The sequence below is a fragment of the Gopherus evgoodei genome, chromosome 17 (assembly GCF_007399415.2).
Source record: "Gopherus evgoodei ecotype Sinaloan lineage chromosome 17, rGopEvg1_v1.p, whole genome shotgun sequence".
NCBI lineage: Eukaryota > Metazoa > Chordata > Testudines > Testudinidae > Gopherus > Gopherus evgoodei.
Genome location: NC_044338.1, coordinates 17,484,147 through 17,509,026, shown reverse-complemented (window position 1 = coordinate 17,509,026; position 24,880 = coordinate 17,484,147). Strand labels below are relative to the sequence as shown.

At 42.1% G+C, this 24,880-nt stretch overlaps 1 protein-coding gene across 4 annotated transcripts in view; it reads right to left on the bottom strand.

The window, feature by feature from the left end:
- The window catches only part of CAMKK1 (calcium/calmodulin dependent protein kinase kinase 1), a 182,405-nt gene that overhangs the window by 127,493 nt on the left and 30,032 nt on the right, over positions 1-24,880 (bottom strand). Inside the window, exon 1 of one of the 4 annotated variants that reach the window (XM_030536914.1) lies at positions 3,964-3,993. The exons of the other annotated variants lie outside the window; for them this stretch is intronic. The gene's annotated coding sequence lies outside the window, so the exon portion shown is untranslated. Of the gene's footprint in view, positions 1-3,963; positions 3,994-24,880 lie in introns of those variants that run through there. 4 annotated transcript variants of the gene reach the window in all.

Below are 24,880 nucleotides of genomic sequence, written 5' to 3'. Positions count from 1 at the left end.
TATCTAGCCCCAAAGCATGAATCCCCTTCAGAGAATAGGGATGCTCACAGAGTAAGGAGCAAGAGAGAAATTTCTGATACCCCCACCAAGAACCCATTAATGCTCCATCAACTGTAAGTGTACAATCTGGATGAGCTTTCCAGAGAGGAATGCTGCATTCACACTAAACATAAATGTTTGCATATAGATTTGGCTAATTTCTGTTCATGTAGAGCACACGGTTGTGGACATTGCAGCCCTGTGACTGCACTAGTAACTCTGAAGCAGCTCTATTAGTGCTCTGTGGCCTGGAGATGGGAAGCCTGTGAAGAACTCCTGTCCAAAGCTTGTATGCTTGGGCTTTACACTGGAGTCAAGAGTTTTGGCCCCTAGAGTGTAGAAACTGGCCTTTATCACAGCATAGGAAGGAGATGGATTCCCATGGATTAGTGAAGTCATTAAGTCAAGGAAGAGGCAGATCCATCCCACATACAATTTGTTACCAGGTTGTCTCTGACAGGCTCACTGTTAAGATGCAGCAGCAACAGATGCAGCTCTGGATAGAGGTGCATACCATGCAAACTGATCTACTCACACTGTTTGTGCACGCTCCAGCTTCAGCATTTACTTCAGATCAGAACAAAAGAAGCCTCAAACCATTTAATCTGATGTACAAAAGGGTTATCTGAAAGCATAATTAATCACCATTCCAGAATTCCAACCGATTTCATCCTCCACTGAGGATTAGCTTGACAATTTAAACATTTTTTTATTAAAAAGAAATCAGGTTGTTCCAAAACACAAGCCATTTCCTTCAGAGGCAATAGCCCATGGTCACTTACAATTCACCTTAAAGATTCACCTTTTTAACTGATACTCTCCCTAAAGAGTATCAGTTAAAAAGAAACAAACCCAGAACAGCAGTAAATGCTCCAAAGCTTTTTTCTGCTGCTGCTTATTGTAGATTTTGGGGGCATTTGCTTTTGGGGCATTTCTCAGGCTGGCAGTTAAAATACATGGACTGTCTGGCAGAAGTGATAGCTCAGTCTATTGCACAGATTCCCCCCCACCCCGTCCAGTGCAGCTGGGGTGTCTAACCCTTCCCCCACTACCTGGAAAGACCCTGGGGCACTTGGGCTGGCTGTAGGAAACATATTAAATAGTAATATCTGTGTTACACTGTGGTTACTCTTTCATACCCTCAGGCCAAGTGCCTCAGTATCTCAGTCTTTCAGAAAGAAACTCCCTGCATGCTCTCTGTATACAAAACAGACACGTCTTCTTATTTTAGACTAAGAAAACAACAAAACAAGAAAGAACAAATGCAAAATTTCCATGAAAGAGGGCAGTGTGCTCATCTCCTCTGCAGCAGTCTGTGCTGGACTGAATACAAAATGGCTGTCAGTTTCTGCTGGCAACATGCTTCTTAGAGATTTAAAGATGTAGTACATAGACATTGACTTCTAAGAATTGTAAAATAAAACTAAGTGTTTTTTGGGGGGGGAAGAGGGGGGTTAAATTTATCCTTCCAGTGTATTAAATGACTTCTTTACAAAAAAATAAAACCCCACAAGTTTGCCACACAGGGGCTAATACAGAGATTATTGGGTATTCCAGAGCCAATCACTGGGACAATCTAGGAAAGAACCTTGCCAGGAAACCTCACATCCCACCTTGCACACTGACATAGTCACTTCTGCAGCAGGTCTCTGCAGGAATTTAGGACTAAGGAGTGTAGGTGTGTTGACCATGAACAGAGCTATGGCCAGAGGGCCCCATGCACAGTGTGGAAATGCATGGCCCAAACCACATATATCGAGTGGTTTGCGTGTGCTAGTCCTCCCTGCATCCAACAGGAGCAGAAAATGGTGGGCTTACTGTGCACATGGCTCAGCATTAAGGCACATACATTGCAAATGAGGATTTCTTCCTTCTTTCCCACTGTTTTAGTGTGCAAGCCCTTTTGCTTAAACCTGGCTCACAATTTCAGAGTTGAGCTCCAAGTCATTTTTAGAGATATTGCCACTCTATACAGAATAATGATTAATACAATGTTACATTCATACAGCGCTTCATGCCAAAAGATCCCAAAGCGCTTTACATATTATACAAACACTGCTGTAAGTAGCCTATTGACTTCAATGGGACTACTCACAGCACTGGAAGCCCCAGACTGTAAGCACTTGGGGCAGGTATTGTCTATTATGTGTTTATACAGTTCCTAGCACAACCTTGATCTGATCTTGGTTGCAGCCTCTAGGCACTAGTGTCATACAAATAGTAATAAGCCATACGAGGCTTTACATACACAGAACACCACATTAAACAATCAGATTCTGTAGATATCACTCTATAATTGGGCAGAATTCAGAGGAAAATGAGTTTGCTCTACATTAGGGTTTGTTTGTTTTGTTTTTTGATATGATATTTATATCTCTGCCACAGAATTCTAACAATTCTTAAGAGGCCGGTTCAACAACAACCTTATAGAAAGGTTCTTATTCTCTATTCAATTCTCCACAAATAGGAAGTATCAAAACAACTGATTTTAGGATAAGCAAACAAAATACCCATCCACTCTCATTTTACACTTTGTAATTATACAAGACCCAGCACCAAATAGCAAGTATTTCCCTGAAGCACAATCTACAGTGGACAGAGCCCCAAGTCTGGAAAACTTGTTAGGCATAACATTACTGCCTCTTATAAGGATTCTGAATAGCAACCCAGAGCCAGCACCTCAAGTGAAACAAAGCTGAACCACACAGTGGCTATCTATAAACCATATCCTGCATCTGCGGGCAGGGTGCTTTAGACATGGTCATCTGTCTGATGCCAACCAAAGTGAAACATTTGTCTTAGATCAAAGGATTACGGTGCAGACATGAACCAAAGATACAGATAAGTTTATATAAGCCCAATTAATTTACTTACTGATATCTTATTTTTTTATTTTTCACTTTAAAAGGAGCTATTCCCCTGCAGCACATAGACCATCACTTTAAAGTTGATTATGTTTTTGTGCAGCTTTGCAATTTATTTTTCAAACGGTTGCACGTTTTCCAGATATGCTCTGCACAGAGCACAGTATGAAATATACATTTATAAAGAGTGTGTTTCTGAAAAAGGTCTCTCTGTACTGTATGTGGAAGCCAGAGGAGGATGAATTGAGTTTTGCTGCTCTATAAAGTACTTGCAAACACTGGTTGAAATGAAAATCACAAATTTGCTTCAATGTTTGGTTCATTCCCTTGGTCAACAAGAATTTTCTTCTTTAGATGATGGATGGATAAATTTGTGATTAGGACACTTGGAACTCCGGAGATCTGGGTTCATTTCCTAGCTCTGCTATAGACTATCCAAGTGACCTTGGGTAAGTCACTTAGTATCTCTTTGTGTCTCTGATCCCCAATGTTTGCGTTTTCTATTTAGGTTGTAAGCTCTCTGGAGGAGAGACTGTCTCTTAGTAAGTATTTATACAGTGCCTAGCACTTTGGCACCTGATGTACCTTGTCAAACAAATAATGATTAATAACAATAACAAGTGCAAATATTTGCTCTCTCTGAGTTTGGGGGCTGATTTTCATGATGCATTAAACACTCACTCTCTGGAAATCAGGCCCTATTAAGAGATCTCAAGTTGAGCAATCAAAATCTCTAGCTACTTTTGAAAATAATGGCCTTCAATGCTATCTGGTACATGGCAGTACCCCCTTGCTTCTAAAACCACCTGCTAATATAGGGCAGCAATAAGAGATGCCATTACTGGCCTTCAAAAATATACCCAGGGTATGCTATTCTGAAACATGCCCCCTAACATCTATCTAGCCACATACGGTTCTTATCACTGTAGTATCTAAGCAGAGCAGCAATAGAGTTAAACCATCTTTTCTGCAAAGAATTCTAAGCTCCAAAGCTATTATTTGTTTCCTCATGTCTAGCTGCTTCCCAAGAAACACAGTGCCTGAACAAAAGGTTGCCTACCATCTCCTTCTTCACCAGAGATATTGCAGGAGGACGCATGAAGGAATCCGTCTTTGTAGAAGTTAATTTGCTTCTGAGCATCTGCAAAAAGAGCCCCACAGCAACTCTCAGCCTCAGGGCAGCCAAAGCTGAATGAATACAAATGACTAGAGGCTATAACAAGGAATGGCCAAAAGAGAAAGAATGCTGGCAACACCTGCAGAGATGACCAAGACAGACATACACTATAATCTCTCTGGGTTTTGCTCAATGTTTGGATAGCACCGAGTAGAGAGGCCTGGATCCCTGGGTGGAGTCCTGAGATATTACCACATAACAAATACATAATAACAACGTATTGTTTGGATCATCTGTATATGTCAGCCTCCTCCTCCCTCGGGTTTGTTTATTAATCTGTTTTATAGAACACTCTCTTGTTATTTGAACAGATAACTTGCCTTCCTGTGTAGTCACATGATCTTGCTATTGTAATACTTGTCTGTCTTCTTCCCTTAAAAAAAAAAAGGGGGGGGGGGGATTAACTGTTTATGATCCTCGCTTATCATGCCATGGCTGAATATTAGACTGTAAGAGCAAAAATCTTCATCTATTTCAGAATGCTCTAAATATTAACTAGGATGGTCTGTGGTTATGGCCCTGCACTGGAACTCAAAAGATGTGGGTTCAGTTCCTCATTCTGCCACAGACTCCTTGTGAGATCTTGGGAAAATCACCTAATCACTCTGTGTGACAACTGTCCATTTGTAAAATGGCAATACTTACTACCTCCTTTTTCTGCCTTGACTATTAGACTGTAGGCTCTTTGGGGGCAGAGACCATCTCTTACTATCTGCTTGTATAACATCGAGCACAATGGGGGCAGATCTCAGTTGTGGTCACTAGATGGTACTGTATCACAAGTAAGAATAAATAATATTAATAATAATATGAATATTAAGAATAATTAATAACAAATTAACAATCTCTCTTTTGTAGCAAGCCAGGATGCTGAACTTAACACTCAAACACACCACAGCCAAAACAAAAGAAAATGAACATCTTTGCTTAGTATATGTCAGGGATAGGCAACCTGCAGTATGCAAGCTGATTTTCAGAGGCACTCACACTGCCCAGGTCCTGGCCATCGATTCAGGGGGCTCTGCATTTTAATTTAATTTTAAATGAAGCTTCTTAAACTTTTTAAAAACCTTAATTACTTATCATACAACAATAGTTTAGTTATATATTATAGACTTATAGAAAGAGGCCTTCTAAAAACATTAAAATGTATTACTGGCACATGAAACCTTAAATTAGAGTGAATAAATGAAGACTCGGCACACCACTTCTGAAAGGTTGCTAATCCCTGGTATATGTGGTTCAGAAAATTTTACAAAAGACTTCACAAATACATTATACTTCATCGTTGCATGTTCTAATTTCATGATTACTCCAATTGGCATAATCAGATGCAATTACACAACTTGCACATATAAGCAATAATCAACCAAAAATTACACAACAAAAATTCTCCTTCAGGAAATTCCTACAACAAAAAAACATTAGGGAGACTAAAAGAGCTGTGTGGCAAATCTATTCAAGTGAAAGGAAAGTTAGCATTCAGGCTTAAAGCCCCAAGACTGTGATGAAATAAGACACTGCTACAACACTGTTTTCTGTCCACAGATATATCTGGGAACCCATTTTTAACTTTCGTTAAGTAGGTATAACTCCCATTGAAATCAATGAGAGTTGTGTCCGATGAATTTGGACCCTACACATACGGTATTTCTGAGCCATTGCTGTAAATTTCCTTGCTGGTGCAGGTTTGTCTTATATCTTTTACTGAAGAGATGGGACCAGCTACACAGTCTGGTTTCTAAAGATCTCTTGAACTTTGATTCCAGATCCAAAATATGTAGCTCATAGACATCTCTATTTTAGTACTTTAATGTTGTTTCTCACTGAATAATTACAACAGATTATTTTATTTCGCTGTTCCTTTCCTCTCCTCTCCTTTCTTGATGGCCTTTCATTGTCACCTCAGGAGTTAATTCCGGGAAAACTGAGGCTCCGAGGTTAATGACCTGATTATCAGCAGTGCTGAGCACCCTTACATCCCACTGAAGTCAACAAAAGTGCTCAGCACCTCTGAAAGTCAGGCAATAAGTAACTTGCCCAAAGTCACTCAGAAGGATTTGGTATCAGATGTGAGTAGTCCTTTGTTCTGAACACTAGGCCATCCACGTCTCTCTCCTAAACACCCTATCAGGTAGAGATGACCAACACAGACATACAGCTTGGACTTTATGTATATGCCAACCTGATCCATTACAAATACATTTAGCATTTTTGTAATACTCCTTTTTTTTTTTTTCCTGAGAACGACAAAATTTGAAGCAGGCCATAGGACAAGCTAAGGGGAACTAGCACAATAACCATGTGCAGGTTGTTTTTGTTGTTGTTTGTGGGGGAGGTTTGCTTTAAAATAATAGAAGACATCAGAGTCAATGAACCATAATGATTAAAGTATTTTTAAATATTAATAGTGAAGTATCTTGACCCACCTAATTCAACAGCAAAGTAACAAGTGAAGACACTACACTCTATTTAGGATTCAAAACAGTGAGCAAGTTTCCTTTTAATAATGGCTTTTCAAACATCTGTGCCAACAGGAAGCTAAACAGCAAACAAAAATAAAAAATACTTGGATTGTTCCCAGGTAAATAAATAAATGGATTAGTCTGGCATGCCATTTTCTTGTGTTCTCTGTAATGATGTCTTGAAATTGCCCTAAAAAAGGCATGCAAGGACAAATGAACGGAAAAAGGGGAACCACTGGAACTGGAACTTAAGAAGTAGTTTCCAAAAATTGGGCCTGATGATCCCACAGAGTGGAAAAATTGCCTTTGACTTCAATTGGAGAAGGATCAGGCCCATATGACACTCAACAAATTATCTCTGAAAACTGCAAAAGCATCATGGCCTTTCAGTAGCAGTGTGGTAATCAGGGTGCACCCTCTCGGAATCAGCACAGGGCAGAACATTATGGAAAGAGTCTTATTTGCAGCTTGAAAGGAAAGGAGAGAGAAATGCACAGCAATGAAAGTGGTTTTATGTGCATATATTTGCATGAATAAACAGTGCACAAGGAGTCTGCTTCCTGTTTTTAACAAGGGCTTTGTTTGTTACAATTCTAGATAGTCCCTGCTGTTTGCATTGTGGCTCAAGTGGGACCTATCGTGGAATCTCATCAAAGGTTTCCTGAAAGTGAGGAAAAGCTGCTAAAGGAGCAATAGTTATTATCAGACTAAACTGTGACCCTGACCAAAGGAAAACAAATGTAATAAACAACATTTGGGTTTTCTTCTGAGACAATAGCTATTGCTGGCTGCATGCCCACTCTCACATACTGGACAGTATGTACAGTAGTTTGCATTAATGGCTATGTCATAGGCCAGAGGTCGGCAACCTTTCAGAAGTGGGGTGCCGAGTCTTCATTTATTCACTCTAATTTAAGGTTTCGCGTGCCAGTAATACATTTTAACATTTTTAGAAGGTCTCTTTCTATAAGTCTATAATATATAACTAAACTATTGTTGTATGATAAGTAATTAAGGTTTTTAAAAAATTTAAGAAGCTTCATTTGAAATTAAAGTAAAATGCAGAGCCCTCTGGACCAGTGGCCAGGAACCGAGCAGTATAAGTGCCACTGAAAATCAGCTCGTGTGCTGCCTTTGGCACACATACCATAGGTTGCCTATCCCTGTTATGGGCATTAAACCAGATTCATGAAACCACAGGATTATCCACTTAATTACAGATGCACTGATTTTCTACATACTAATCATAACAACAGAGCCCCCACGGCCTCCATGTGGGATACTCCCGCATAAAGCACAAGAAGTTTCACTAAGTTGCCTGTGTGGAGTTTCTTGCACATTCTTCATGGCAAAATGTGGACAAACTCTCTGTCTCCTCCAGCCCCATCAAAGAAGCACTTTTCGGGCCCAATCTTGACATCACTGGGCCACTCATCCGGCCCTAAAAGAGAGGGACTTCAACATAGCAAGCTGACCTTTCCAGCGAAGCCGTTCTCTGAAGCACTTCTCAAAGCTCAGCCACTCTTTTAAAATAAGAATATTAGTAATCTGTTGCCATAGCAATGCTTCCTTACCCTTGATAACAAATACTCCAGCACTTAGCTTCTATAAACTCTGCCTACCACCCCCTTCTCCCAGTCTAGCATTATCCTCTGTCTCTCTCCACTTTTTGTTCTTAGAATCATAGACTATTAGGGTTAGAAGGGACCTCAGGAGGTCATCTAGTCCAACCCCCTGCTCCAAGCAGGGCCATCCCCAGATTTTTACCCCAGTTCCCTTAATGGCCCCCTCAGGGATTGAACTTACAACCCTGGGTTTAGTAGGCCAATGCTCAAACCCCTGAGCTATCCCTCCCCCCATTTAAAACAATTAATACAATAGTTGCTAGGAAGCAGCACTGTTCAGTCATCTCACACACAACTGCCTAACTTGCAGCAGTGCCTAGTACCTGCAGCTCTTCGCTGACTTCAACTGCAGTTGCAGGCACTGGTCACCTCTGAAAAGCCGAGTGATTTCAATTCCCAAAACTGCAGTGATGGAGCTGTATATTCCCCTCAGAGTACAGACAGCTTCTCACTCCTCTCAACTTTCACATCTAGAGTGGATTTTATAAAGTTGTCATTGTTTCTTTCTGCTACCCAATCTGTCTGTCTGACTTCCCCTGTTGTCTTTTGTCTTATACTTAAAATGTAAACTCTTTGGGCCAGGGTTTTGTACAGCACCTAGCACAATGGTGTCCTGGTCCATGACTAGGACTTCTAGGTACTGTGGTAATAATAAATAAATAAATAAATAAATAAATAAATAAAAATAAGCAAGCATGCGTTCAGCCACAAGTTATTGGGCTCAGTAGTGTTCATTTACGAGTAGAGAAGAATAATTCCCTCTCAAAGAAATCACTGGGTGAAATTCTCTGATCTGTGCTATACAGGAGGTCAGACATGATGTTGATCATAATGGACTTAAAATCTATAACTCTGAATTATTTTCCAGTAGCTGATTAAGATTAATGACACTCTTAAGAAAACTATTTATGGCTTTCCTTTCACCAGTTCGGTTCAACAATAAAGCCCTATTTTGTGGCTTCCTGTTTTTGAAGTTATGGGCCATTGCATTTCAGTGGGAATTCTCATTTACATAACTATCATTCCCAAATGACCTAACAGTGTTTTACAGATGTTAACCCTGAAGACCTCTAGGCTGGACAGTGGGCAAGAACAATCATTTTACCGAATGGGAAATAAGGCAGAGAGTCTTACTAAAGTCCTGGTACAGCCAGGTACAGAACACAAGAAGTTCTGACTCTCAGTCAGAACACCCCAGCCTATTGTAGAATTGTTGGTTACAACTGTCTTCGCTGGAAGGGAATGGACAAATGGGACACCTGCACTTACATTGTCCCCTAGACCATCCATCATTCTAAAGACTGCAGGAGAAACTTAGACCAGGCTGTCTAGATGGTGTCTGCTTAATTGGTAAACCAATCTTAACCACACTTGTAGAGGGCAAAGATGCAGTCTTGCATACAAGGTTACATAAGCTGATGCTGCTCTCTGACCCTGCAATCTGAGGCTCATTTGGGCCTGAGGGGGAGACACAGATTATAAATAGTTCAGAACCTCTCTTGAGGAAGAAAGACCTTCGCTACCAGTAGTGCTGGAACTAAGAGTGCTACCACACCCCCTGGTTTCCACGGTTTCCATCAGCACCCACACCGTAAAAATTCTTTTAGCACTCATCTTTGCTATTGTAGAATAGAGCAAGGCCCTGATAAATTCCAGTCTCTGTGTGAGAACCAGTGTTGACTTGTCTTTGTTCAGCGTAAGTCCTAGAGCGTCAAAAAGAGAGAGAATGAACTGGAAATGTGCAACGACCTGATGATGGGATGTGCCACAACATGTGATGGTGGTAGACCAGGTGCCAGATCTTGCCAGGGCTTAGGCTTCAGCTGAACACTGACAACTTCATTGCTGGAAACCAGTCTGTTTCACCTATGTGTTAGTACAGCTAAGGTGGCTTTTGAACATATAACAATGTGTTTAGTATGTAGACATTATGAAGTGCTTGTAAGTTGCTGAATGCTTTAGTCTTACTTATAATAATTTCATTATATGCTATAATATTTAAGTTTTTGCATATGACTGTAAAAAATAAAACTGCGAATTCAGTCAGGAGTGATCGTCTTCTAACCACCAAGGTCTATTATAACTAACTGGGCCATTGTGGGACATCACAATTTAATTATCCCTTCACACCCAGAAATAGGCTACCTGCAAAAGGGCTCATCCCATCAACCTGAATTCTGGAAGAAGGAAATAAAAACAGCAGACAAGAAAATGTTTCATTTCTCTTCTAGTGTTTGGACTCTCACGAGGCTGGAACTATGAAATAGAAGAGAGATTCCCCAAGGTCAACTTGGGTTAGCCATGAAAGACATTCAGAGCTGCCAGATTACTACAAATTTGTCACCTTTTAAAACCATAGATTCCAACTCATCTGTGGATATGTGCTTGCCTGCTTTAAACCTTGTAATAACGCTCTAATTTCTTTGTCCGAGTTGATAAATCTTTAGTTAATTTCATGATTGGCTACAAACCTTGTCTTTGGTGAGATAGTTAAGGTACAGATTGACACGAGGTGAGTCTCTTGGGACTGGGACTGGGACCAACCTGAATAGTGTGTGATCTTTGGTGTCTTGCCACCAATTATCACTAAATCCTGCTTGCCTGGGTAGTAAGAGAGACTAGAATGCCCAAGGGAACTGTCTGTAACTCCACAGTAAGACTGTTATAGTGCTTCAGAAGTTCACATTTGTTACTGAGTTGATGAAGTCTAATTATAGTCTACCAGTTTGGGATCATAGCCCTATTTCTTGACACAGTCGTGAGCCACTCCAGCCAGTGTGACACCCCACGCTAGCCAGTTATCTAGGTGAAGGACGATGTGTATATTTTTCCTCCTGAAGAATGGCACCTCTACTGCCACACATTTTGTGAGGACATGTGGATCTGATGCTAGGCCAAAAGGGAAGAACAGTATACTGATATTGCCTGCCCACTGCCATGAATCTGGGAAACTTCCTGTGATTTGGTAGCACTGTGATTTGGAAGTAAGCATTGCAAAGATTGGGGGCAGCAAATCAACTGCTGTGATCCAGAAAGAGAAGTTTAGATGATAGGGAGACTATGCAGAAGCTAACATACTTGATTAACACGTTGAGACTGCAAAGGTCCAGAATGGATCTTAGACCACACTTAGACTTGAGGAGTAGAAAATATTTTGAATAAAATTCCTTTCTTTGAAACTGAAGGGAGACTTCTTCCACAGGTCCTTCAGCTTTTAATGCAAGCTGCACCTGAATCTCTTGAGCAAGCAGATACTTAGCGATGCGTACCTGAAAAGGGATGGGGACGGAGAGTGGGAAGGGGAGATGGAGAGAAACTGGATTGGATATTCCAGTCTCTGGATACTTAGGGCCCACTTGCCCATGGTTATGGACTCCCACACATCCAAAAAGTGCGATAGTCTTTTCCCAAATGGAGAGATAACAGTGAATGGACTGTGAATCATTGGTTTGCTGTCATCACAGGAATAGTCAGAAATTGGATTTCCCTACAGATACCTGAAAATGGGCCTGCTGGTTGGAGACAAAGCTGGAGCTCTGAGTTCCGTGCCTTCTTTTCAGTAATTCCACTTGACCGGGTGGGTAGAAAGGTTGTCTATAGCAATGCTGGGAATGAAGAGTCTTGTGTTCTCTCTTCTTGGTTATATGGCCATAAAACTTTAAGAAGTAAAGAAAGGGTCACTCCAAATTTTTTGAACAAATGCTGTGTTTCATTAGTCTCATCTGAAAATAGAAAACCACCACCAAAGGGAAGGACCACTATAGTCTGTTGTATGTTGGGCATGTGACTGGGTCCACTACTGACCGCTAGGATGATGCCTTCTCCTGGTCACTCAGGGATATAGCTCATGAGGTCAACATCACTTCCCATGGTTGCACGCCATCTCTACGACTCTCCCTCTGGGTCTTTAGATTCTTTCTCGCTCTTCAGGCTGCTGCGGCCTCTTCGTGACTCATCCCTCCAGCCAGGTAAGCAAATGATTTCCGCTTCTGGGGTTGGAAAGTCTCTTCCTACAGATAAGCTCAGGCAGTCTTCCTATTCACTGCCTCGTAGTGCAACTCCCTCAGTAGCTGGCAGGGGAACCCGAGCCTGCTTTCTACTCCAGTTCTGGCTCAGGGATCTTCTAGATGTTCCCTCTTAGACCTTATTGCCTTTCCCTGAGCCCTTTCTTATCTTCCTGGATTTGCCCCCATCTGTGTTTGCCAGCCCAAATGCATCTCCTCTCTCTCAGGGAGTGATTGCAGACTTTCCCAGCAGCTTCCTCAGCTTCTAATTTCCTGTCGTTATAAATCCCAGCCCAAATCTTGGGTTAATTAGCCCCCTTCTCAGTCTGCATTAACCCTTTCAGGACAAGTGTGGGGTAAACACCCCATCACAGACACTATACCAGAATTATATAACCCTGAGAATTTTCTCATTATGATTGCAGAGGCATAATCTTGGAGGAACTATCTGCAGCGTCTAGTACAGACTGAAGAAATGTTTTCCAACTAAACGGTCTTCCATCATGAAGGTTTAGAACGCTTTCCTGGAATCCTCAGAGAGTTTATCTACAGACTTTGACAGATCCTCCCATTTAAGTAAATCATACTTGGCTAACAGTGCCTGTTGATTAGCTGCTGGCATTTGTAGAGATGAAGTGGAATAAATCTTTGTGTCCAGTCTCTGAGGCTCTTTCCTTGGGGGCTGATCTGAACCTCCCTTGCCTTGGCCTCTCATTGGCACCCATGACTACTAGGGAATTTGGAGCTGGATAAGAGTCAAAATACTTGAATCCCTGGGCAGGTACATGGTAGTATTTGTCTAGCTGTGGGAGACAGTGACCCAGGTGTACTCCATAGAGCTTTCAGTGGCTCCAAAAGAGCCTCATTAATCAGGACTACCACCCTTCCTGGGGTTGCTCCTTTGAAGAATATCCAACAGCTTGTGGGTATTTCCCTGCAAGAACTCAACGTCTATACCAAGCAGAAAGCCATTTTTCTAGCAAATCCTGATAGGATTTAAAATCTTGAGGGACAGGTGACGATGAGCCTGAGACCAGCGAGTCCTCTGGGGAGGGCAAGGATAAATTTATGACAGCCAGTGTAGCTGCCTGGAGCAAAGCTTGTTCCATCAACAATGGCTCATCTTTCTGGGGTGGGTGTACAGCAGGAAAATGCCTGCTCACTCTTCCAACACACAAGACTCTAACATGGATGGCTCCAGAGACCTCCTCCTGCAGCCAAGTGGAGGATCTAATGGGGGCCCCACAGGTTCTGTACAATAAGACACTGGAGGCAAAACTGTCTCAGGCCACACCAGCCTCTCCTTACTACATGACTGGTACAATCTGGCACCAAGGGTCATCTTCTTGAGGTGACCTGGATGATTTACTGAACTTCGTGGACCACAGCAGGGATGGAGAGGAGCTAGAGGGGGCCCTCTGAAATATCAGTTGGCATAGAAGGTACCAAACCCAGTGGATCTACTGGGCGGCCCAATCTGTGCAACTCACTTCGGGACAAAAACAAAGGCAGTACTGGAGTTGGCAGCATGGTCAGTATTGCAAACACCTCCTGGGACATTAAAGGTCTCGCCTCTAAGCCTGGTAGAAGAATAGGCTTACCAGGTGGCAATGCATTGCCCAGTGTCAACACCCAGACAGACCAAAGCTTCAGTACTGGAGCCCCAGATGAACGCACAGTCGGTACCGGTGCTGAAGACACAGATAGGGCAGTTTTAGATTTTCTCTTAACCGGCATCAGTGATGGTACTAGCAATAGTCCCTGCCCCAGTGCTGACAAAGTAGACAGCCCGTGGAGAGTCAGAGCCAACAGGAGTCCCGCAGGCTCCTATACCAGTGGTGAACCAGGGACAGACAGAGCAGGTTCTTCGCCACCTTATGTGCCTGTGAGGTTGGAGGCACCATGTGCAGAGTGGGAACACTGTCCATCAGTACCAGACTTGGCATCTGCCACACAAACAGATCCAGAGTCAATGGAATAGAGCCGAGAGTCTCTTGTCTCGGTATCAGGAAGATACAGGCTGACAGCCCAACTCTACCCAGGTACCTGGTGAATCTTGCGCTGCTCCGATCACTCCCTTTGTGGTGGAAGATAAGCCTCTTTTACAGCTTGAATGGCTCCTATCAGTCTTATGGGTCCTTTTGCAAGGAACCCCAGGAGAGGAAGACCAACCTCTCCTCACTCCTGGAGGGTAGATGGAGTCCAAAAGTCTGTCTGAAGCCTGCACCATGGTAGATGACTGCATGCGGGCAGAGCAATCCAGGGCCGGTGTCAGTACCGAGGCAGGCCTCATTGCCTATTCCAGGAGGTGCTGTTTGAGACACAGATATGTGGAGATGAGAATGCGCTTCTTGAAGGACCAGCAGATACTACACATCTCTGAGACACAATAAACAACGTGTGCGGTCACTATTAGGAATGGACACCCCTCATAAAGGTCGGAGAGTGCTGAATGCCCCCACTGCTCAGCACTGCCACTAACCACACTAACCCAACAAAAGCAGAAAAGAGAAAACTAAAACAGTAAATAAAACCCAACTATTTACAGGATTATCAGCTAACTGTGGCACAGAAGAGACCATAAGGAAAACCACATGGGGAGTTCAGATTCAGGTCATGAGTGGTAAGAAGGAACTGAATGGGTACAGGGCAGCACCGCTCTTATACAGCCTCAAGGAGGGCCGTAGGAGGCATAGGGCATGTGTGCGCCCCTTCCCACTTGGTACTGCTGTGGAAAGTTTTTCTAGCTCTTGCACACTGGGCACACATACACCTGAGTGGAATACACATCTGCATCCCTTCGAAGAATATATTTCTTTGCTCTATTTTTTCCCAGCTTCATTTCTATAAAAACATAGTTGGCAGCAATTTTTGTATAATCATTTTTTATTGTTTCCCGTCTAGTCAGTTACGCTACTCACATGTTTAAAAAGTTAAGCATGTGTGTTCATCTTCTCAGGATCATGGCCTTAAGGCCAGATTTTCAAAGGTATTTAGATGTTGCAGTGCTCAATGTTGCAGATTAAGGCTCCTGATTTCAGTTTTCTAAAGGGATTTAGGCACTAAAAACCAGTGGAATTTAGGGTCCTAAGTGATTAAACCCCTTTTGAAAATGAGACTTAGATTCCTACATAAGGCATTACAATGCTGAGCATCATAACACCTAATACCTTTAAAAACCTGGGCCTTACTCACTTCCCTTGTTGTTCCTATGCATTTTTCACAGAGCAGCAAGGTAAAGAAAAAACATTTTTAAAACAGAAAAACATGATTTTAGAAACCATAGAAGTCAGCGGAACTACACCTGCAGAGCAATCCCTGACCTCTGCACTCCATTACTATTAGCAGGAGTAGTATTACAGTAGCACCTAGTGGCCTCAACCAAAATTGTGCTAGCTGCTGTACAAATACGTAGTGAGAGACTGTCCCTGTGCCAAAGAACTAATAGTCTAAATAGATAATGATGGGGAGGGAAGCAGAAGCAGAGAGGGGAAGTGCTTTCCAAGGTGTCACAGTCTTCAGAAGAGAACTCAGGTATTCATATCCTGAGTCCCAGTCAAATGTCGGATCCACAATGCCTCTTTAGGAAGCAAGAGCACCCAAAATGTATTAGTATCTCCTAATTGTTATAAAGTTCAGGCTAATTTCTTTGGACAGACACTGATGTTGCCAGGATAAGTTATTTCATCTCCCATTCTATATAACATCTTATCACATTCTTATCTGCAGGTCTTGATTTAACTGTTATCATCCCTCCTACATTCCCTCTTTCTTAGCCCATTTTAATTTTGTTCCAGGCTGGGAAATCAACGGAAAAATAATTCTAAAAAGAGAGCAAGTATTTTGGGTCTGTGGTTGGAGCCCTCAGCCTGTTTCCACTTGAAATCAACAGCAAAACTCCCAGTGAGGCTATAACACAGGTACATACTTAACACCGAAAAGAGAAGAGAAAACAACCACATTTAAGAGAGATTCGTTGATCACCAGGAAAACTTCAAATCCCTGAACCTGTCATCACCATCAGGGCCAGCTTTGTTCCTGATTTAGAGTCCTCTGGCTTTAAGGGTTATGTCTGGCCCTTTGTCTTGAGGTGATCAGCAGCAATTCAAGGGAGACCTCTGCAGTCACTCACATAAAAAATGTCTAATACTAGTAAAGTGAAATCATCCTGTCCTGTTACTGTTGGTCTTAGCACACAGGAGTTGGTTGTATAGCGTGGCCTCTTGCATCTCTGATGACCACAGCATAAAGGAAACGTTGGCTTTGTCCATGCTGGCCAAAAGCAATAGGTTGGGAGAGAGTGAATTATAACAGAAGCCAAACTATGTCAAACTTCTGTTCAAGTCCAGGTTACTTCTAGTCAGTGAGCCTGATTCTCAGCAGGAGTACATTGACATAGCTCTACTGAAGTCAGCTGAGCAATGCCATAGTAACGCATGAATTTAACAAGATTTGAACTCCATCAATATAGGATACACTATGTTTTACCTCAAACATGTGTGGATTGTGCTTCATGGTTTTCGGCCACGCTTCCATGGTCGGTGTGATGGGACCTTTGCAGGTAAGTGTCACTCTGATGATGGTTTTTCCACTCTCTTCTCCCATGCTTCCTTTTAAATAACTTCAGGTCATGGCTCCAGTTTCATTTAAGGCCTAGTCTACACTACAAATTTACATCAACCTAAATCAACTTGTTTCAGCACAGTTTTGCACGCATCGACGCCTAAATCTGTCTCCTGCTGACATACACACCCCACTTCATTGACACAATAATACCACCATCCCAAACAATGCAGAGCTGAAGTTAACCTGCCTCTGCAGACACAGTGCAAGTGTAGACACTGAATTACCTTTGTCAACCCCAACAGTCCTCCAGCAGTTGTCACACAATGCCCCATCTCTGTGACAAAAGTTGCTCTAATCAAAAGTTTGAACTCCACTGATCATAAATACTGGAAGCCCCCTCTCCCTTTTCAAACCATAGCATATTTCCGAAATGCTTCATCCTGGTTGCCCACCTTGGCAAGCACACCTACCAGCCCATCTTTGCAAGCATCCACGCAGAGAGCTACCAGACATGCTCCTGCCTGCTGCAGGGCAGAAGAAATGGATCTCCTCGCTCTGTGGGAAGAAGAGGCATACAGACATTTACATGCAGATTGCACTGGGGATGCCAACCTAAGGTACAGTAGGATGAGACTCAATGCCTGGTGAAAGCCAAGAAACTCTGGCAGGAATATCAAAAGATGTGGGGTGACAACAAAGGTCATAATAACTTCAAGACATCAAAAGTAGTGTTACAACACATCTCTGCTACAATGCATACAGAAAAGTGCAATCTAATCATGGCTTGGGAGGCAGAGAGTTGATTATCATCGTTCCTAATTACTGCAGTTAACACAAAGGAGCCCCAACCCAGCTGGCCTCTAGGAGCTACCGCAATAAAAATGTTAAATTGAAAAAAAAACACAAAAAAAAACTTTGCCCCTAGATGGCCTGATCCTAAGCTCAATGAAGTCAGCGGAAAAATGTCCTTAACTTCAATGGGCTTTGGACCACACCCATAACAGCTCTTCTCTGCTTGTGATGATATTTGCAAAGATAACCATTTGTAAAAGTAGCCATTTAAAAAACATCTCCAATAGCAGAATGCCAAGGCATTTTCACCAGCCAGAAAAATTTAATATTTTTTAACCAGGGAAGTGCTCGCTCAAATAGTATGGTAAACTCTATAATACCCTAAAATAAAGAGAGACGGACAGATAAGATATATACTGAAGCCAATCTTTGGAGCAATACCACTTTTGCTTAGATGGGCAACTATAAACTCAGAGTAAACTTAACTCTTGTGGGAATGGGCACAACAAACATTTATCAATTGTTAAAACAAACCTAATCAGGTTCTCACCTTGCAAAACAGCATTGGGTTTCTAATATATACATTGTCCATCAGCAGAGAAATAATTGGCAGGTGTTCCACATTTGCAGTAAGATACTGTTTACAGTCTCTGTGTTTAAATTGCAAACAAAGAGACAGTGTCACTGTCAAGAAGAGAGTTTGGCAAAAATTTTAAGTTTTACAAAAAACAAATCTTTTAGTAGTATTATTTATTGACTATCACTCATAGAAATGTTTGCATGGGGGACACATGGGCTGCATACATCACTATTCTGAGTATGGGAAGAGAAAAGGCTTCCATCCCTTTGCAGCCTTGACTCCATTCGTGTGCAGGCTTGACTCTATCTCCTATAGATAACAGCAGTGCTAGTTCTTCTGTTGCATTATCAACAAATGTTTGAACCCATTGTGCTGGGCACTGAACAAACATGTAGTATGAGATGGCACCTACTCAAAGAGCTTTCACTTAAATAGACAAATCTAGCAAAGACTGGGAGAAAGGAAGGATTATTATCTCCTTTTTACAGATGAGAGAATTGAGGCACAGAGAAATTAAGTGACTTGATTAAGATCACACAGGAATCCTATGATAAAACTAACAACTGAATCCAGATCTACAGAGTCCCAATTTAGTGCCATAATCATAAGACCATCCTTCCTCTCTTCTGGTACATTATACATTTCTGAGGATTACCAAAGAGATATAGTTTGGTCTCTCTTATGATCAAGGAGAAAAATATCAGTTTATTACCACCATTTTGGATCTATATTTCCAAGTTATTAACACAGACATGACAATCCATAAAGTATAAATCTGACCGTCAATGTTTTTCTGCATCTAGTTCACAATCACCATTCATGTTTTGTACCATAGTCTGTAAAAGGACAGAGACTGCTTAAATTGCAAGTTTCAACCGGAAAAAAATTAACCATGTTTCAATTTAAGGAAACCACTACCACTCGGGTCCAGTTTTGGGGACTAGATTCTGTTCTTGGTTAAACTCGTGTAAGTCTGAAGTAACTCCAAAGAAGTTGATTGTCCAAATTCTCTGTGGACTTAGACCAGTGAAAGTCAGGACAGAATCAGTCTGTTTTCTACTACAGACAAGGGCAGCTCTATGTATTTTGCCACTCCAAGCACAGCAGGCAGGCGGCTTTTGGCGGCATGCTTGCAAGAGGTCCACTGGTAACGCGGATTCAACGGCGTGCCTGCGGGAGGTCCGGTGGTAACGCGAATTCGGCAGCTTGCTTGAGGGAGGTCTGCCGGCCTGCGCCTTCAGTGTACCCGCCGCCGAATTGCCGCCGAAGCCACAGGACCAGCAGACCTCCCGCAGCTATGCCACCGAAGGCTGCCTGACTGCCGCCCTCACGGCGACCAGCAGGCGGCCCCCCGCGGCTTGCCGCCCTAGGTATGTGCCTGTTGCGCTGGTGTCTGGAGCCGCCCCTGACTACAGAACAGAATACAATAAAGAGTCTGTATAGACACTAAGTTAAAATAAGTGTATAGTAGTTTTCTGTGAAACTGGGTTAATGGCATTCAAAGACAAGCTTTCCTGTAAACTGCTGACAGGTAAATGGATAGCAGGAATGACAACCTGATGAGAAACAACATAATGCACTCCTCACTTTCTGTCAATCATGTGTTCCCAAAAAATCTCTAAATTAGAATTAAATGCTATATTGCCACTTCCGCAGTCAGAATAATTTTGTTCAATATGAAGCCTTTTTCCTATGTAATCATCATTCTTTATATTTCCACTCAAAAAAAGAAAAAAAAATTAAAGACGTTTATTTTGTACTCTGTCATTCCACAAAAAAGAATGAGATAATATTTTTTAATTAGCTTATCTCCAGCGTTACCAGGTCTTATTTATTTCAGTTTATTTGGCCAGGGTGAAATTCACCCTCTGCACAGAGTGCTAGCAAAAGACCTAGGCACCTCTTAAGTGTCAGATTCCCCAACACTTAAGAGGTGAAATCCTGCCCCTATTGAAGATGGGAGGAGTTTTACCATTCAATGGGACGTGAGTAGGATTCTTAGGCTAGGTCTATACTGGGGGGTAGGAGGGTGTCGACCTAAGATACGCAACTTCAGCTACGCGAATAAAGAATAGCATAGCTGAAGTTGGTGTACCTTAGGTAGATTTACCTGACCGCTGCCACTCCCCCATTGACTCCGCTTCTGCCTCTCGCCACGGTGGAGTACCAGAGTCGACTGCAGTGGTATCATAATTGGAGTGGCTGAAAAATCTGACCCCAAATGTGGGTGCTGAGCTCTTGAACAACCTCTCCCCCCGCGCCCTCTTTGGGGGGGGGAAATGGTCCAAATAAAGTCATTGGCATCTGTCTACAGGCTTTAATATAAGTTGGACTGGGCCCTAGATAACAAAATTCTTCGTCTGAGTGTTTAACACAGAGATAAGACCATAAGAAGCTATCTATTAATGTAAGAGATGTTATTGGAACTAAAAACCATAAAACAGTCATCAGCAGCTACTACAGTCTTTCTAAGGATGCTATCAGTTGTAAATAAAACATTCTCTTCCCAGAGTTACCATAGCATCATTTTGATTATAAGCAAACATTTTTAAACTCCAATTTTTCAACATGGATGTTCTGTTTGTTTTTGTTACTGCTCCGGTGTACTGATTCCCCAGATGAATTTCACTCCCTGGCTGCCTTGCCTTCTTGAGCAGGACTTCACATATTCATTGGTGCAGGCAGAAAAAATTCAAGTTTAGGATTTGCTTGTAAATGTCTCAAATGCAGGAGAAACTAACATTTTCCCTTTTACTCATCAAGAAACTCTGCTTGGGTGGGGTTGGAAATACTTGCAAAGCCTTGAACACATAAAGGCTCAGAAATTCCAGACCTGTGGGTTTTTTCCAGGCTTCTAGATTGTACCACTGGCATCTCTCAACAATTGGCTCAGTGTGAATGGAAAAGATCACTGAAGTGTCAGGCCTGCCCAGCTGCCTACAATCATGGAGTTGCTAGTAAGACAGCAACTCAGCTCGATGTGACCATCTGTGAAGCATCAAAAAGAAAAACAAGAATCTAAAGTGAGCACCTCAATTTCTCAAAGGGAGTGGAACTTGATCAGAAAATCTTCACAGGGATGGGAGAACAAGGCTATAAAGAAGGGTGGGGTGAAACAATGGAAATTAGGCTATCTGGAGATGAAAATAATTTACAAGTGCTCTGCATGCTTTTAAAATTAGTGCAGGACTGGGTATATAAGCCAGCACTTCCCTTCCATTCTTGCAAACAATTTATTTATAAGAGACATGCTGGGTTAGCTAAACAGCTAAACTCAAGATCAAGCAGCTAGGTGGCACAGTGAGTTCTGTAGATCAGTTTTTCCTTTCTGGAACCTCCAGTTCAAAATCTTCTTACAAGTGCTAGCTAGTTTGGTGATCTTATTCTGATCGCCACTTGTGCACATCACAAAAACCACCAGAGGGACATGACTGGCAGTCTCTGCTCAAGAGGTGCATTGGACTCAAACAGCAAGAGTGTTGCAGACTAAAGGGTCTGAGTTGTGTGGTGGAAGTTTGCACACCACCTGTTTGCATTAGTGTGTAGCGCAAGAAAGTGTTGCTGGTCCTTCCTCTTGTATATCCAACATATTCACTGACCAAGTTTAAAAGAAATAAAAATCCTTCAGCGCTGCTGTGTTTTATTTTAAATCATGCTCAACTGTGCCCCAGTGATGGGCTAGGTTATGTGAGACCCTGAAAGGTGTCTGCAGCATGAGAAGATTTCTCTGAAAGACATCAGACAATACTATGGCCTAATCCCATTTGCACTGAACTCAATGGGAGTTTTATTTTGACTTAAACTGGAGTAAGATCAGGCCCTAAATCTGATTGCACTGCCTCATTTACTAGTTCATGCTGAGGAGACCAGCCAAACTATTAAACTGATGTAGATTGGTCTTGCTCAGCACTATTGTCAGAGTCATGCTTGGAACTATGCCATGTACATGTGCACAGCACTAACATTTGTGAGCTAAAACAGAGGGCCATTCTGCATACCAGAATTCAGTGCACATGAAAGAACATCTAGAGGTATTCATTTTGACATTAAGAAGAGACGAGAGCATCAGCTAGTGTAAACTGGCATAGCTCTATTGACATCAGTGGAGTTATGCTGATTTACACCAGCTGAGGATTTGGCCCTTAAGATTTATGCCCAAGTTTTCACATTAAGTGGATGTTGCATTTTTTGATTTTTTTATAAAAGGCATGTTCTACAGGACAAGAACCAGGCTGTGTTTTTTTAATTGAGTGGCTATTATCATTCTCTCTCCTCATCCCCCAACACACACCCCTTTCCTCTGCCCTGCAATGCACTTAAATAATGGCCAAGATAATGGAGAATTTGGGACAACCATGTACACCTCTTTTGGAGATGGCTACAGACAATTGCTTGTGGCATATAAATCACTTTAATGAAGACCATTGGGCTTGATAGTATTGAAGAATGAGAGCTGATGTGATGCATCCGCTGCTCTCTCAAAGTTTCGGAACAAGTCCCCAATGATGGAAAGTGACTGGGGGGAGGAAAATTGGCAGCTTTACTTGACTATGAGACAGCAGGGATATTTCAGGCAGCAAGAGATTTCCATGCAGAAGCCCAGAAAGAATCACTGTCACTCCCCCGACTCATTAACTTTGCACCATTGCAAGCACCCCATGTGACTCACTGGAATTAGGTTTACCTTAAACTCACAAAACAGATTGTTTGGCTGTTATATAACTCAAGTAAATGTTAAAATACTAGAATGCATCAGTCAAGACGCTGGAGGAGCCTGCTTTCCAGATAAAGCTTGGCAACGTAAAAGCCAGGGGGACATGGTAATCTGGTAAATACTATCTGCTGTATTTCACAGAGAGGAAGGATGCCTCTGGGATTAAGGCACAGAACTGGGACTCCAGAGATCTGGGTTCAATTGCAGGCTCTGCCAGAGACTCCCTGTGTGACTTTGGGCAAGTCACTTAATTTTTTTTGTCTCACATTCTAATCTGCAAAATAAGAAAAAAAATAATACTTCCGTTGTCTGTCTTTTCTATGCATAGTGTACTCTTCAAGGTAAGGACTGTGTCTTTACACTGACTAGTATTATGGGGCTATAATTTCAGTTAGGGACAACTGTAATAATAAATGAGAAGTTTAGATGTAAATTATTCATACGATGCTTAAAAATTAAATGGAAAAACAAATAGACAAGAAGGTGCTGCTCCCACTATGGCCTTTGAGAATGAAATTCTCTCATTGCCACAGAATAACCTTCTAGCTATTATTGGTGTTCATTGTGGGGGAGAGGGGGGAAGAGGGAGATGGCTGGAAGAAAATGAAGTAGTAAACAACATGCCACACAGCAACGTGACCTCAGCTGGACAGCTCATACTAATTAATGCTCACTAGCCAGCCAGAATCCAACAAACTAAGTCAAATGGTGTAAAAAATAGAAATGAAGGGGCAAAACTTCAGATAGCATCAATTAGCATAGATTTATCATGGAGTACAATCACTTTTCACTCTGCCTCCATCTTGGTTGTACCCAGTCAGCAAATACCTCTCCCTCAGCAGTTCCAAGCTTTCCAACACAGTGGCACAGGCTTGCAGAAGAAACTGACAGGATTGTGTGCCTTCATGAGCACCATCACCTATCTCAAGTGGTCAATAACAACATGCAGAAATATTGTGAGTGAGGGGAACTGCGATGGTAACAACTGACTTCACCTGCACTTCCTGGGCCAACAAGAGGACTCTGAAAGCAACCAAGATTCGAAAGTGTCTTTGCTTGTGAAAGAGGACTGAAGTCAGTCTGCTTATTTTGCTGAATCTGTCTAATGATTGATTGCCTGCTATTCTAGTGTCCAGCCATCCAAGCAGCTGCCGATTAATCAGCAGCTTGCAATAGGATCTCATTCCCATTACAAGCATTTTCTTAGTCAAGATTAGATCCACACTTACACAGAGTGTAATGTTTTGCATCTTGTTTAGACACTCAGTAAAAAACACTCTGCTATTAGCCCAGCTGCTGTATTCCTCATATTCCTCCTTATAACTTCATAAGTGCCATAAATACTAATATATATGGCCCAACTCACTCCTCTCTTGATTAACTATGGGGAGGTTACAAGACTGGGGGAGTTGCATGATAACAATGAAATTAAGGAAACATTTTAAAATTTGCAAACACGAGTATTCGTACTGGAAATCTGTCTCTAAGGCTATGTCTCCACTAGAGACTTTACAGCGGCACAGTTGCATTGATGCATCTGCGCTGCTGTAAGATCTCTAGTGCAACTGCTCTATGCCAATGGGCGAGAGCTCTCTCGTCAACATAATTAAACCACCTCCAACGAGCAGCGGTAGCTACGTCAGCCGGGGAAGCTCTCCCACTGACATAAGGCTGTGAACACTATCACTTATACCAGTGAAATGTATGCAGCTTGAGGGGCTGTTTTTTCACACTTCTGAGTGACATAAATTTTGCCAGCATAAGTGGTAGTTAGACATGACCTAAGACTTTAATAAAGCAACAAGCCAAAAAATTATCCAAATAAGTTATTTGGCAAATCATTTCTAAATCAGAAAAAATCCCTACCCACTCACAGACAACTCTATCAGATTTAGGGAATATTCAGTAAAATTCATTACAAATTATTTGCCCTTGTTATAGCCACAGATAACCAAGCTACTGTATCCCAAATGCTTTTCATTTATTATACCACACATGTAAAGGAAGGGGACAAAAACTGTAGAATCTAGGGTCCCAATACAGCCAAAGAAATA